This window comes from Rhinolophus ferrumequinum, chromosome 24 (genome assembly GCF_004115265.2).
Source record: "Rhinolophus ferrumequinum isolate MPI-CBG mRhiFer1 chromosome 24, mRhiFer1_v1.p, whole genome shotgun sequence".
Classification (NCBI taxonomy): Eukaryota; Metazoa; Chordata; class Mammalia; order Chiroptera; family Rhinolophidae; genus Rhinolophus; species Rhinolophus ferrumequinum.
The window spans coordinates 11,668,686-11,682,954 of NC_046307.1; the positions used below are offsets into that span (position 1 = coordinate 11,668,686).

At 44.5% G+C, this 14,269-nt stretch overlaps 1 protein-coding gene across 1 annotated transcript in view; it reads left to right on the forward strand.

Annotated features, from left to right (window-relative positions):
• The first annotated feature begins 11,153 nt into the window (after positions 1 to 11,153).
• Positions 11,154 to 14,269, forward strand: part of SMAD5 (SMAD family member 5) — a 46,204-nt gene continuing 43,088 nt past the window's right edge. Inside the window, exon 1 of the mRNA XM_033096308.1 lies at positions 11,154 to 11,319. The gene's annotated coding sequence lies outside the window, so the exon portion shown is untranslated. The remainder of the gene's footprint in view (positions 11,320 to 14,269) is intronic.

Below are 14,269 nucleotides of genomic sequence, written 5' to 3' on the forward strand. Positions count from 1 at the left end.
TACTAGGTTATACAGTCTGTGTGGGCAGGGAACTGGGTCTGGTTTTGCTCACCATTGTGTCTGCCATCTGTCACAAAGACTGTCACATAGTAGGCTATGAAAGGATGACGAATGCTTGCATGAGTAAATAAATCAATGAGTGCCTTGCATGGGGGAAGCTGTCTATACCAAGAACATCCCTGGCTCTTACCTTGTGTGCTGGGCTGGCAGAAGTGGAGTCCAGGAAGCTAGGTGTCTGCCATGCCCACGGCAACGTTGTCAGGAAAGTGACCTGAGCCACTTCACTCCTGAAAAAGGGGTTCTGACTTGTGCCATGTGATTTGAGTGGAAGCAGCCCTGTAGGTCTGGCCACAGTTGCCTAGATGAGGACTGGTGTCCTTACCACATTGCAAATGACCTGGGCGGGAGACAAGCCAATACCTTTTGAGGAAGCTTGGCAGGAATTTGGCATAGGTGGTGGCAAGTTTGGGAATTTCTCTTGAGACGTCTACCTACCAGGAATTCTGGAAAAGTGCAAAAAGAAAAAGAGGATTATTTTAGGGCTGGCTGAACCCCAACCATGCCCTGAGCTATTATTCTAGAAGCCTGCTGGACAACCGGCCTTGGTAGCCCTGGGACCAGAGTGACTTCATAGCTGAGGAAACCATGCACCTTGCCACCTCGCGCTGCCGGATAACCTGGCAATATGGCTCCTTGACCACCGGTAACTTGTGCCCATTCCTTCATTTCAATTTGAAGGAGGTACGAATAACCCAAACGTAAGGACGAAGCATGAGTTTCTCTCTGCATGTTTGTCTTCATCATGTGCAGTGCAGGAAACAAATAGACCTCTTTGGTTTCTCCTTAGGGCTGCTAAGAGTCTGTCAAAGTAGCTGCTAGAAACCACTCAGCACAAAAACCTGTGTCTAGCGTCTGTTTTCCTGACCTGCTTATGAAATTTTTCATGGCATCCTCATAGCTCCAGAACTGTTGGGGTCGTTAAAGTGAAATATCACCGCTAGGTGAAGACATGGCCTGTTTGTGAGTCAGTGGTACTCACAACACCCCAGGTCCTAAATCTTTCAGGAGTTGGTGCAGGTATGGGCACTTGGGTGTCTGAATGCCTCTAGTCAGTCCCGTTTGTTTGTGGCTCTGTCAATGTTGCAAAACGAACAAAAACAAGCAAGGCATGAGCAGATCTATTTCCATGAGGTTGGTTATAGGCCTCAAAAATGAATTCCAGGCATGTGATCCGATGAGTAGCGGGAGGGGAAAAAATTTGCAGTTTAAAAAGTTGAGCTCAGCCAATGCCCGATGGAAAGAATCGGGGGAGGTGTTTGGTAATCAGTTAGGCAGATTAGAGATGGAGTAATTTAAGTCTTCCTGACTTGACTGCCTTCTGCGTGAGCGGGGGGCCCTGGCTGTTTTTGCATTTTAATGCCTCCCCAGTGTCTAGCGCAAGGACTGGCACACAGCAAGCACTCCACACGTATTTTTTGGAGTGAATAAATGAATCAGAAAGGAGGTTTCCATCATGAAGCCAGGCAGGCATAGGAACAGGGAACCAACTGAGGGAAGAAATAGGGAGGGAGATTCAAGGAGAGAGGCGGGTGTGCTTTTCCACTGACACCTTTACCTTTGAATATCCTTGTTTTTCACGAATAAATAAAGCACGGAACAATTTCCTTACCATTATAGCGCCTGGCATGTAAGAGAAACCCAACCAGCAATCATAGGCAAGTAAAATACATACTTAACCTATGTGAAGAATAGATTGCTTTCCCGCGCTCCTGAAGGCCAGAAGCAGTCCCCAGGTGGTTTCTGCTCAGAGCCCAGAGACATTGTACATAGCCAGGACCACGTCGGCGCTCAGACATCTCATTTTTGGCAGAAGGACCTGGCAGGGGGCTCCTATTGCTCCAACTGTGACACATTCAGGGCAGGAGGCTTTGTTGGCTTCTTACCTCGTTCTTAAAATGTTTGAACTCTGGTTTTCAGTACAGGGTGCGCTAGTGCTCTTACAAAAACAGGTTTGCGGAAGCAACACCGATGAGATCAACACCCTGGACTGCTGAGCGCGGCTCTTCTCTGCAGTGGAAACATTAGCCGCATGACTTGGGGAGCCAGAGTTGACTTAGAGGAGCTTAACTGATTTGATTCATCAGTTCAAATCACCTTTAATGTGGCCCATTAGTAATGCCACCATATTGTAAGTGATACATCCACAGAGGCATTAGTCATTATACAAATAGAATTAATAGGTTTCACTACACTTCAAGATAAACATGTTGGAACAGTAACTCCATTCACTCAGGGCCTTTTGAGCTTGCTCAGGGCCTTTACCTGACTGTTAGAATAAATACAAAGTTTTATGGCCTACTTGCTCTGTGTGACTTCACCATCAGCACACGACACAGATTCAGTTTAGAAATTGCAGTTGTGTGCATTGACACATTTATTGATTTGTCCATGCGTTCATTCATTCTCTTACTTAGTAACCTATTGTTTTTTCCCGTTAAGCTCGTAGAGTATTGTGGTTCCCTGACTACCATCACAGGATTCAGCAGGACTCTTTTATTGAGGTGCAAATCATGAGAATGGCTTGGTGAACCTGAGACCGGAGAGCAGGCATTTTGTGTAGCAGGTCGAACAGGCGTTTGGGTGTCAGACTCACCTGGATTTGAATTCTAGTTCTGTTTCTGACTCTCTATGTAAGTGCAGAATTGGCTCTACTTCTCCGAGCCTTCATTTCCTTATCTGGAAAATGGCTGTGAAATCCCTCACCTCTCACCATCTCTACATTGCATATCTCTTTTCCTCCTTATGCAACTCCTGTGATGCCAAGGTTCTAGGAAAGATCCTTGAGGACCAGGCGGGCCTCCTGAAGGAGGAATTTAAGTTGACCTGGGAAAGCAAAATAGGACAGGCTCGGGAGGAAATGTTTTCTACAGAAGTTACTACAAAAGCAAGCGTGTGTTGATAGGAATGTAACAGCAAGTTGGGAGCAGTGGGGACAACAAAGAGACTAATTTCATGACAGGGGAAAGGAGGGCAGTATAGCGGGATGGTGGGAGAAGTTAGAAGGGACTGGGCTGTGGAAAGCAGAGAATGCAGGATTTTCCAGAATGTACAGAGCGAGGAATGGGGCCAGTGTACAAAATATCTCAACCAAATTCTGTTGTATCTTTCAATGATCAGCAAAGTAGTTTGCATACACCAATTCTTAAAGAAAGATACCCTCCAAGGCAGAGTGAGAAACATTTTGGGGGGAGTCGTAAGACTAAATAGGCTGTAGAAATATGTGCATTCACAACAGCAAGTTCCTGTAGGGCTTGTGCCTTAGTTCCCTCATTTAGAAAAAGGAGGATGATCACGTTTGTAACAGTAACTACATTGTAAGTTTACTATGGTGTTTAATAAAGTATATGAAGTACATTGCTCTGTACTTGGCATAAAAGTATATGTTTAATCAGTATTAGCTATTATTATTACATATACAGAGAGATGTCTGGCAATATATTATATCAACTTATCGGTTACTTCTGTTTGTGGGATTTCAAGTGAGTTTTATTTGCCTTTTCTCTATAATTTGAATTTTTCCAATAAACGTGCAATATTTTTATAAAAACTATAAAGCTGTTTTTTTAAAAAAAATCCATACTTAGCAATGAAACATTTCAGGACATTCAGTCTAGAGGGTTGCAGCTCTGCCTGGAACAGCCTTCCCAATGATCAGACTGAGTAGTTTACTACTTTAGCACTAAAAATTCTATTTCAGAAAAGGGTCTTTGTTTTACATTTTCGTGACTGAATGGTCTATTATATGTGGAAGCTTTTTACAAAACGAGGGGTTCCTCAAAGGTACTGAGAGTCTCCTCCGCTGTAAATACCTGGGCTTATAGCTTTGGAACGACAGATTTTGAAATTCTAGTCTCTGCCTCTTCCATGTTCATGTGTTCAAGGATCTTGGGGACAAAAGACAACCAAATCCCCCAGGAGACTGTGAGCTTCATCAGGGCAGAGCAAGTACCACTCATGTTTGTAGTCTCAGTACTTGGCACAGTGCCAGGCACACAGTAGGCACTACATAAATATTTAAGTTGGATGACAAAAATGAATGAATGAATGAATGCTAGCTCTACGGGCTGAGTTTCTGCTTGGGAGGTGGAGAGAGTGACACCCTATTACATACTTAAATTTGATTAGGAAATGTTAAAACATTAAATGGAAGCCAAGTAATTTTTCTAGGAGCAATTTTAAAACCAAAATTGAAGCAGAAAATTCAATGACTCTTTATTGAGGGCCTACAGCACTCCAGGGCTTGATCTAAATTTTGAGGATTCAGTTGTGACGAAGAGCTTAATTCCAGGGGGGGAATATAGACTTCGATCAAGTCATGACATATGAGAAGCGAGACCTACCAGGGAAAAGAGCTGGATGCTTTGGAAGTGTACGATGGGAGACCCAATCCAGATGGGGTGGTGGGGCAGGTAGAACAGAGGTGGCCAGGGAAGGCTTTTGTAAGAAGGTGACATTTAAGCTGAGACCCAAGGTTGATGAGCAGTTAGGTAGGAGAGAAATGATAAGCAAATCATTGCAGAGGTTATCAAGGTGAAGAGCGAGAACAAGCGGAGGGAACCACATGTACAAAGCCCTAAGCTGGGGAAGAGCTTGTGACATGTGAGGAACAGATAGAAGGGCAGGACACATGCGAGAATGGTGGCCTCAGGGCAGGGCCATGGTAGAGAGTTGAGACTTTACCTAGATGCAGTGGGAAGACCGTATAGAGCTTTAATTTGAGAGTGACCACAACCTTATTTACATTTTCAACGTGTAGTAGCTGCCAGGTGACCAAGGGATTGGAGCGAGGCCGAGCGGAAGCAGAAGATAATCCAGGTGAGCAAAGAGAGTGACCTGAACGAGTACTTGGACCTGACTCTCTGTGGCTAGTAGACATGGAGAGAAATGGATAGATTTAAGATGTGGTTTGAGATAGAACTGATAAGGCTTGACGCTGGATTGGAAGTGGAAGGGCAACTGGATTTAACCCTGCCTACTCCATCAGAACAGCAGCCATCGTACTTACTCTTTCTGGCACTCTCTCCCCCATTCCCATTCATAGTTTTATTTTTCTACCAAGTATTTATTACCATGTAACACACACATTTTATTTGTTTTCATATTTTTAAAAATTACCTGTTTACTCTATTAGAGCTGAGGTGTTTGTCTGTTTTGTTTAATGCCTTTTCCCTGATACCTAAACCATGCACGATACATAGTAGGTGTTCACTAAACATTTGTCACATTATTGAATGAGGGAGTTAATAAATGAATAAACAAATGAGAGTGAAAAGACAGGGAAAAGTGAAGAATATTTTCTTTGGCTATTGCTACATAACAACCAGCCCCAGCATCTCAGTGGTGTACCACAGCAAACATTAATTTTTCCCACTAAGGGGCCTGTGAATCAGCCCGGGTAGGTGGGCTTCAGGCTGCAGGTCTATTGAGCAGCCTGTGGTTTGGGATCAGCTCTGCTCTAGGTGTATTTTTATCCTCCCTGGACAGATGGCTACCTAGGTCTAGTCTTCTAATGGTAGATGGCGGAAACACAGTAGACCGAGCCAAACTATCAAGCACATCTGAAAATTATGTTCGTGTTATGTCCACTGGCCAAAGTCAACATCAGGGGGACAAGGAAGTACACGCCACCTTCTCTAGGGAAAGATACTGCAAAGTCACGTGGCAAAAGGGGTGACTGTAATTCCACGAGACGTTTAGGCCAATAACCCAGTATACCACAGAGGACCGCCCGGTACAAGCCACTACATGAATGGGGTTGCCATTTATTGACATGGGAAGATTGGAGCAGGAGCAGGTTGGGGAGGAAGAATGACAAATATCAGTTCAAATTTGGACCTGATAAATCCAGTGAGCCTGCCAAGGGCAGGTGTATAAATGGTAGAAGCATAATAAGCTTCAACAAAAGCAGAATGCAGAAGCTCATGTCATTGGGAAGTCGAAGGAGGATCTTCAGAGCTGCAGACACAGCCGGATCAAGCAATTTTGTAAGGGCTTCTCCTCTGTTGCAGCTCTGCTTCTCTCTTTTGGCTTTATTTCCAAGCAAACTCCCTCTACATGGTGGTAGATGGCCCGTGGCAGCCACAGAGTCCAACCCTTAGTTTAACAATGACAAAAAGGTCTTCTTTCTCTCAACAACCATATGTCAATCTAAGGGATGGCACGTGTGATATCGTTAGAGTCATATGCCCATCTACGAACCAGTCACGGTGGCCTGGCTAATGGAGAACTCTGATAACCTCCTGGGTCACATGCCCATCTCTGGGGTGGGATGTCTGCCACTGTGGTTAATGTAAGAGGGGAATGGTACTACAAGGGAAGCAGGAGAAAGGGGATTCGAGAGCATGGCAGGAAGACAAAATCCAAAATCTGCAGTCCAGTAGAGATGTTAAGAGGGTAGTTGAAGGGGTTGGAGTTCATTAGTCAAGTCCAAGATGAAAAAAGAAATTTTGGGAGTATCTGCGATAGACAGTCCCAGAGGCCTGAGGGTGAATGAGATCACCTATAAAGTAAGAACAGAAGAGTCTACTGTCAGGTAAAATGAATACACATTTTATGTAACAAATAAATCTGCTAAGATTATTTTACGAGTTGCTGGCATATCAATGAAAATACATGTTTTAAAACAAATACGCGTATAGCACTTACTATGTGCCAGGTACTGTTCTAAGTGCCTAATTAAGTCTGTATTCATTTAATCCTCAATAATTCCAGCAAATTGATACTATTGTTATCCCCATTTTACAGACGAGGAGACTGAGGCACAGATTGGTTAAGAAGCTTGTGCGAGTTCACCCAGGTAGTGAAACAGTCTGTGTTCAAACCACGAAGTCTGGCTTCAGAGTTCTCATAACTAAGATTTATGCAGTTAAAGGGAAGTTTCCATCTCTCCTTCGCCTCTCCCCGATTCCATAGCACTCTCCAATTTTCACCTGCTGCTCTGGATTTGCAGCGAAGCGCACGTGTGGCTTGGCTCTTCTGAGACTACATCTCTGAGGATGAAAACTAAGAATGTAGAAGCGTGGAGGTCAGTTGAGTTAACATGGAGAGTGTTTGCCATCAGGAGGAACAGATGCTGGTTAAGTCAGGAAGAAATGAGTGTTCACTCCAAGCCCTGCTTTAGAAAGCCTCTTTGTTTTATGACTCTGGGTGCAAGCAACCCTTTTAATTTTGTGTTTTGGATTCCAGCCATAGGAGGCCTTCTTTAATGTAGCAGATGGCTGGAGACAGGCAAGGCGGGTTCCTACACTCTCCATCAAGCCGCCTTCCCTAGAGAGGATTCGCCCAATTATGTTGCTCTGAAAAAAAGAAGAGAACTTAAAATGGACACATTAAATTTACACCACACGTAAAGTACTCACTGCTTTATGCATCTGCAAATATTTGGAGGTCAGGAAACCCTTTGAGAATCTGATGAAAGCTATCGAGTTTTTCTGCAGAAAATCTGTACATAGGTTTATACACAAAACATACATATTCCTTCCAGGGGCTCAAAGAATCTCTGACATCCATCCCTGAAGCTTCAAGGGGTCTGTGGCCTCAGGATTCCTGTGCTTCCAGCAGAGGCAGTTGTCCATTCTTTTACTGTCCTTTTCCTTTTTTCAATCCAGTAGGAGTCTCAACTTCAGAGTTGTGAAAAGGAGGGTCTGTGGATTATCAAGGAAGCATTTCACATCAGAACACTCAAATTTTACTGGAAAAAAAATCCTTTCGAATGTTGGATAAAATCACTTTAATGTATTCTCTGACTGTCATTCTGTTAAAAACTAACGTGAGGTTCTTTTGAAAATTGTAACATGATTTTTCTTCTCTCTGGGATTGGATTGTGGGTTAGGTCTTTGCACATCATTTCTTTGGGAGTTCACTCTCCTCACAACTTTTCCCAGTTATCTGGCTCCTGCACTGTTGCAAGTATTAAGGATTAGGATTAGCGGTGGGATAGTCTGGCAATTGAAGAACATACACAAAATTCTCAGAACTGTTTCCAGGACACTGTCTAGAGGAGTCACACAAATTTAGATGTTTCTTACTCTGATGTCCACTTGTCATAGTGTGTGAGGAAGTGAGACATCTTTGAGGAGGCTACCAGGACCCTTTACGGGTCTCCATGATGTCATTCATTCCCCGATCCTTCAATGCTGGGTCACTCCTCCAAACACCATCACAGTCTTTCAGTTCTACTGGGTGTGCACTGGTCCTTTAGGGAGAATCTTCTGAGCTACAGAAAAGGGTGGAATTGACATACTTATTAAGGATACTGAAAACAAAACCAATTTGCCTCAGTTACAGTATCTTTAAAAATATTAATTTAAAATATGGAAGGACTAAGTTAATTATTCCACTTCTTCAGGTCTCATATTTCCTGGAAATTACTTCCTTTTGGGATCTGGAACATTCAAGGCTGGAGTAAGTCATAGACTAAACATCTAAACTGGTTCTTTCCACCAAATGAATAATTAAAGCAATTATTGGCAAAATTCAAAGAAAAGGCCCATTCCCTCCCTAAACAATCCAATGAAAGAAAAACTATTACATGAGGGTTTCTCAGCCCGAGCCTGTATCCAATAGATGTCATTGGGATCGCCCTTCTATGTGTAACAACCAAGATTGTCTTCAAACATCAAATATGTGCCTTCTCTGGGGGGCACAGGCATCCTTGGTTGAGAAGCACAGGCCTAAGTTGTCCTGAAATAGGTTTCTCTACAAGTGCAGAAAATTGGATAGTATTGAAGCTGCTTTTATCTGATCTTCTTGGTCAGGTGAATGCTAAACTGAAAAGGCAGTTTGTCTATTTTGTTGCCCCACTGACTGTATCTATATGTTCAGATCATCCTGTTCTCCACTTGTTTTTAGATCCCATTTGATTGCCAAAAACAGGGCCTTCCTCTCTTCATTCCTCTGGCTCTGGCAGGCCTGTGCATCTGCTGTTTGATACCTTTTTGACTACATAGGTATTTAGTGATCTGATTATCTATCCCCCTTGAGGTCTAGATAATTCTCAGTCTCTTGGCATCATCTATTGTGCTGCTAAAATTTCCATTCTTCCCTGCTACGTATCTTTTCCTATTTAAGACCTAAGCTGAGCCCACATAGCAGCTTGGAGAGGTGGGAGTCTGGTTGATTCGATCAGTACGTGGACACACAGTTCAGGAAGCAAAACTTTGGCTTTGAGATTACAAATGTGATTGTTGGAAGGAATCCTCTAATCACAAATTGTGCCTTACATATGTGCATTGACTACACAACAGCAAAAAGTTTGTTTGGGGAAGGATTTTACTAGCCATTTGAAGTGAGGAGTGGCTCTAGTGTACAAGACATTTAAACCAAATTGTTATGTCTTATAATGTCCAACAAAGCACTCGCAAATATCAGTTCTGGAGGAAAAAAAAGCACCCTACAAGGCAGGGTTATAGGCACTTCCTGGGAGTTGCAAACCCATATAGGCTCCAGAAACATCTGCCTTCCAAGGGCTGGATACTCCTGAACCAACAACAAACAATCAGCTAGTATGACAAAGAGTTAAAGTACACAGTCTTTACTTTTCACAATGTTTATGATGTAGTAAAGAGGTTTAAGATGTAGCCCTGAGATTGCAACCTAATGGCCAGCAGGCTAAATCGGGCCCATGGATTTGTTTTTCTTGGTTTGTATAAGGTTGATCCTCCTGAATGTCTAAGAAAGAGAGAAAAAGAGAAGGAATCAAAGAAGGTGCAAACATGTAAAACTGAGATTTTAGCATTTAAAATCCAGATTTCCAGCTGTCTTTGAAAGATCAGCCAACACTGGGTCCTTATTCCCTTATCTCACTGCAGTGACAGTTGACTGGGGTGGAACTGCAGCTGCCCCCTTTGTACAGAGCAGGTCCCCTCTGGTTCCCCGCCCTGGCCCACTACACTCCCTTACCAGGCCTCTGTCCACTTTTGAGATGTCCACCCTAATGTAGACCACTGCAACACTTACTTTGTGTCTTCACTGTGGAAACCAACCACTGGAGCCTGGAGCAAAATAGCGGCTGTCCACTGTGTGTCACAGTGAGATGACCCTGGCTCAGCCTGTGAAGGTGGCAATACAGCAGTGAGAAGTGGTCAGATTGGGATCTATTTTGAAGGCAGAGTCAGTAAGATTTTGTGATGCATTGGATTAGGGTATGTGAGACAGGATTAAAAAATAACTCAAATTTTGACTTTTACTTAGATTAATTTATTTAGAAAGGAAGCCTATAGTTGAATATTAGAAAACCAATATTGAACTTTTAAAATAAAAATAATTTAAAAGTTTTTCTCCACTAGTACTCTCCAAATTTCACCAGTACTCTCCTAGGTGGTAAAGCTATCATATTCTGGGAATTGCTGACAGTTGGGGGTAACTGGAGGGGAAAAGCATTGAGAAGAGCCCAAGTTACCAAGAAAAGAGAGTTAGGCTCTTGCGGCAGGAGACGGAGTGGTGGGATATCCGCCTATGGATGACCTCTCTGCAGTTGTCCAAGGGCTGAGTCCCCCCACCCGATATCCCCCGACCCCCAGTAGGTGGAGGGGGTGTGTGTCTTGAGCTACGGGGGTTGATCTCCCGATACATGGGCAGTTTTACTTCGGGGAACTCCAAGGTGGGCACTCGCTACAGTTTCATAGGCCTGCAAGGGAAGGGGGTAGGAGAGGCTCCAGGATTTCCATCTGGGAAGGGTTTTAGGGCTGTATCTAGTAAGACGCGTTAAGAAGAGGTTCAGATTTGTTTTGAGGGTACTTCACAGAAAGAGGACTCTTTCCGCAGATTAGTCAATAAAAGTAGCGAAGTTGTGTCCGATGATGTCTCTATTTACACTTTATGTATCACTGAGAAAAATCTCCAAATTGCCCATGTCGAGGACAGTTTTGTTTTAGTATAATGTGGGTTGATCTGGTTAGTGGAGACGACTAGTGGCCATTGTGGTGGTGGGAGCTAATCTACTCGCACTCCTGGGTCTGGCCACTGAGGCCAGAAGCCTCGGGCGATCGGAAATCAGAGTGTGCCGGCGCCGAGCCAAGCGCGGAGCTCCCTTCGGCCGCCAGCGCGAGGCGGCCCTGCCCACCGTCCCGCAGCGGTCACTCGGCCGCGGGCGCGCATGCGCCGACCGCAGCGGGAGTCCTTCCCGGCTCCTTCCCTCCCTCATCCGGGTCCTGGGCGAGCGGGCGCCGTGCGCGTGTCCCGTGGCCGAGCTGCTAATAAAGTTGCACTGAGGGGAAGCGCAGCGGCGGCGCCGGGAGAGTGTGCCCAGGCGGCCGGAGAGTGAGTGTGGGGCCCCGGGGAGGGCGGGCGAGCGGGAGCGGGGGCTGCGGGCTGTGCCCGGACGCGGCTCGCCCTCCAGCCCTGGAGGCCGGACTCGGGCCAAGGCGGGGGCGTTCGGCCGCAGGCGCAGCGGAAACCAGCCGGGCCTTCGGGGAGGGATGTAGGCCGAGTCCCGGCCTGTTGGGGTCCGGGCGGGCGGGGATGCGGCGGCCCGGCTGGCCGCGGAGGCCTTTCCTGGGGCCGCGGGCGCCCTGAAGCAGGGCCAAGGCTGGTCCTTGTCCCAGCGCCGCCGTAACCACCCGGACTGTGGAGGGAGGGAGGCGTTCGGGACGCCCTCCGGGGTATCCCCGACCCCACTGCGGTCCGGGGGAGCGGTTTGTTGTTGCTCGTCTCAGCACCACCCTCAGTACGTACCCCCGCTCCGATGGCCGTGCTCGGCGGAGCAGCCGGGTCGGCTACACTGCGACGCTGTCCAGTGTCTTGATGAATCCGTGCCACCGTCGCTTTGTGTTGCAAAGATAAGCATCCACGCTTATCGGTGAGAATTACACTCTGGGCAGTTGTGACCTGCCACTCCACTCCGCTGGTGGTGGGACCTGGTTTCTGCCACTTGCCATGCCAGTTTTCCTCGCTGCAAGGATCTCTTCTCCTCCTTGTAAACGTCTGCACGGTTGCAAAGAGAATGCCAGGCAGTGTCTGTTTGCCTTCATGCCCGGTCCTTCAGCATCAGTCCTCAAATTAATTTTCCGGTCTCTCCTCCTCCCCCTCCCTTCTCTCTCTTTGCCCCTTTCAGCTGCTGTTCTTACGTGGAGTTTGGAGCCTAAGCTTTGAAAACTCCATGCGGCGCCGGTCTTAAGTCGGAGCATGCTCAGTAGCCAAAACAGATTTTGGTTGCAGAAAGAACTGGGGCGATGATAGCCGGGTATTTGGACCTTTGCCCACTTCCTGACAAAAAGTTTCAATTCTGATTTTGATGGCATTGGAGAATAGAGCCGTAGGCCAGCCTGGAGGTGAGGAATGCCTGAACACCCTGGGCCAGATCTCTATCTTGATTGTAGAGACATTGTTTCCTGACCAGCTGGAGGTCTAAAGAGGAGGGGAAAAAAAAAAAGCATTCCTGGCCGCTTGTGCGTTGAAATTGGGTGTGGTGCTAAGCATATCTTGTTTACCTTATCTTTCTGTGGAAAAAGTTTTCAAGTCTGGGTTGGTGTGTCACATCTAGCCTGTTGCCTAGCACTACCAAAAGTGTCCTTATCTAGCAACAAAGACTGGATAGGTGGAGGTTGTGGCTTGGCCTTGTCATGGAAGTGGAGAGGAAAGGGTGTTTGAGTTGCTGTTTTAAAAATTCTTTTAAAAATTCTGGTTTTTAAAAAAACGAGAGTACTTGAATTTCCTTAGAGTACCCCAATTGCCCGGAGTGAATTAGTTTTCAGTTTTAATTTGAAAGATGAAAGGTTGAAAACCTTAGTCCTAGGAGGTATAGTAACATTCCAAGTAGTTTAAAATTTCTGCTAGATGCCAAGGCTGTAATGTCTGTTGTGGGGAAAACAATACCAAACCCACTGTGATGCTTTCACATTTATCGGTCCGAATATTGTTAGGAAATTAGTTGGTTCCAAATTCAGTAAGGAATTATTTATAGATCTGAACAAATTATTTTATATTCATTTTTTTAGCTCCTTTTTTGCTAACTTTTTTTTCCTCTAAGGTGAACCCAGAGATTACAAGAATAGGAAAACAACTCATAAGAGACAAGTTAACAAAATGTAACCTTCATAAAAGTTACACATATTACATTTGGAATTTTTAATTTAATTTTTATTTATAATTGTTACCATGCTTGTCTATAGCATCCTTCTTTCCTTCCCTCTACACTGTTGCTCCCTCAGTCAGTATGTTTTTTCTTTTTCATACAGCTGCTGTTATGGCACAAACTAATACCCATTTATCTTTGTTACAAAAAGCTGTTCATCAGTTATACCTCCATTTCTTTCAGATGGTTGGCAAAATAGGCAGTAAAAGTTAGATTAACTTTCTCGACTGGCTTTTAGATTTTAAATGCATCCATATGATATGATCTAGTTAAAAGGAGGAAGACAGCAGTGAACTGGAAAAGAATAAAATACTCTTGTAGATTCTGTGCAGTTTGGTGGTATTATCAACTTGTCTGGTTCACTGGGAGGCGCCACAGAAATGGGTAGATTGTGTTGCATTTCTTTCCCCTCTGGCAAAGTTAGCTATTAATTTCAGTGGGAGACAGTGGCAAAATGTTGTTACTAATGAGGTTTGAATCAGATTGTTGTTTACTGTTGGTTATGTAACATGTTGCTGGGAGTATTATTAAAAGTTGCTTTCTGTTGCAAGGTAGAGAGGCAAGTAAATTCTGCTTACCCTCTTCACTGGGTTTTAATTCTTGGCTGAACCTGAAGGCACATTAGACTATAACCGTAATTATACCTGGGCAGCCTGTCTGTTTCCTGTTTTCATCATGAACCCAAACATTATGATTTGCAGTGATGATCTTTTTTGTCCTTTGCGTTAAACAGACGCAATACGTTTTCTCTCTCTACTGAAAACAGATTTGTAACTTGGTCAAATCAAAGAGACTGGTTTCTTCGTGTTTTGAAGAGTAGGCAGTAAAATACCACTTTTTTTCATTTTTTTATTTCTTCGTTACTTAAATTGGAATACTATTTAAAAAATCTATTTCACACATGTTGCTTAATTGTGTTTTATGTAAATTTTAATGTTACCAGTAATCTGTAGTCTTTGAATTAAGAAAGCCCTTTTTGTTTATGACTTATCAATGTTTATTATTACCAGATGTATATGTTGGTTCAGGCAGTGAGCCACACATTTAGGTGAATTTCAGAGCTGACTTGAGTATACTTTAGGATATAGCTGCTTTTATTCCCTTGGTTTATCAGTCTTCCCTGTTCTTTTGGAGAGT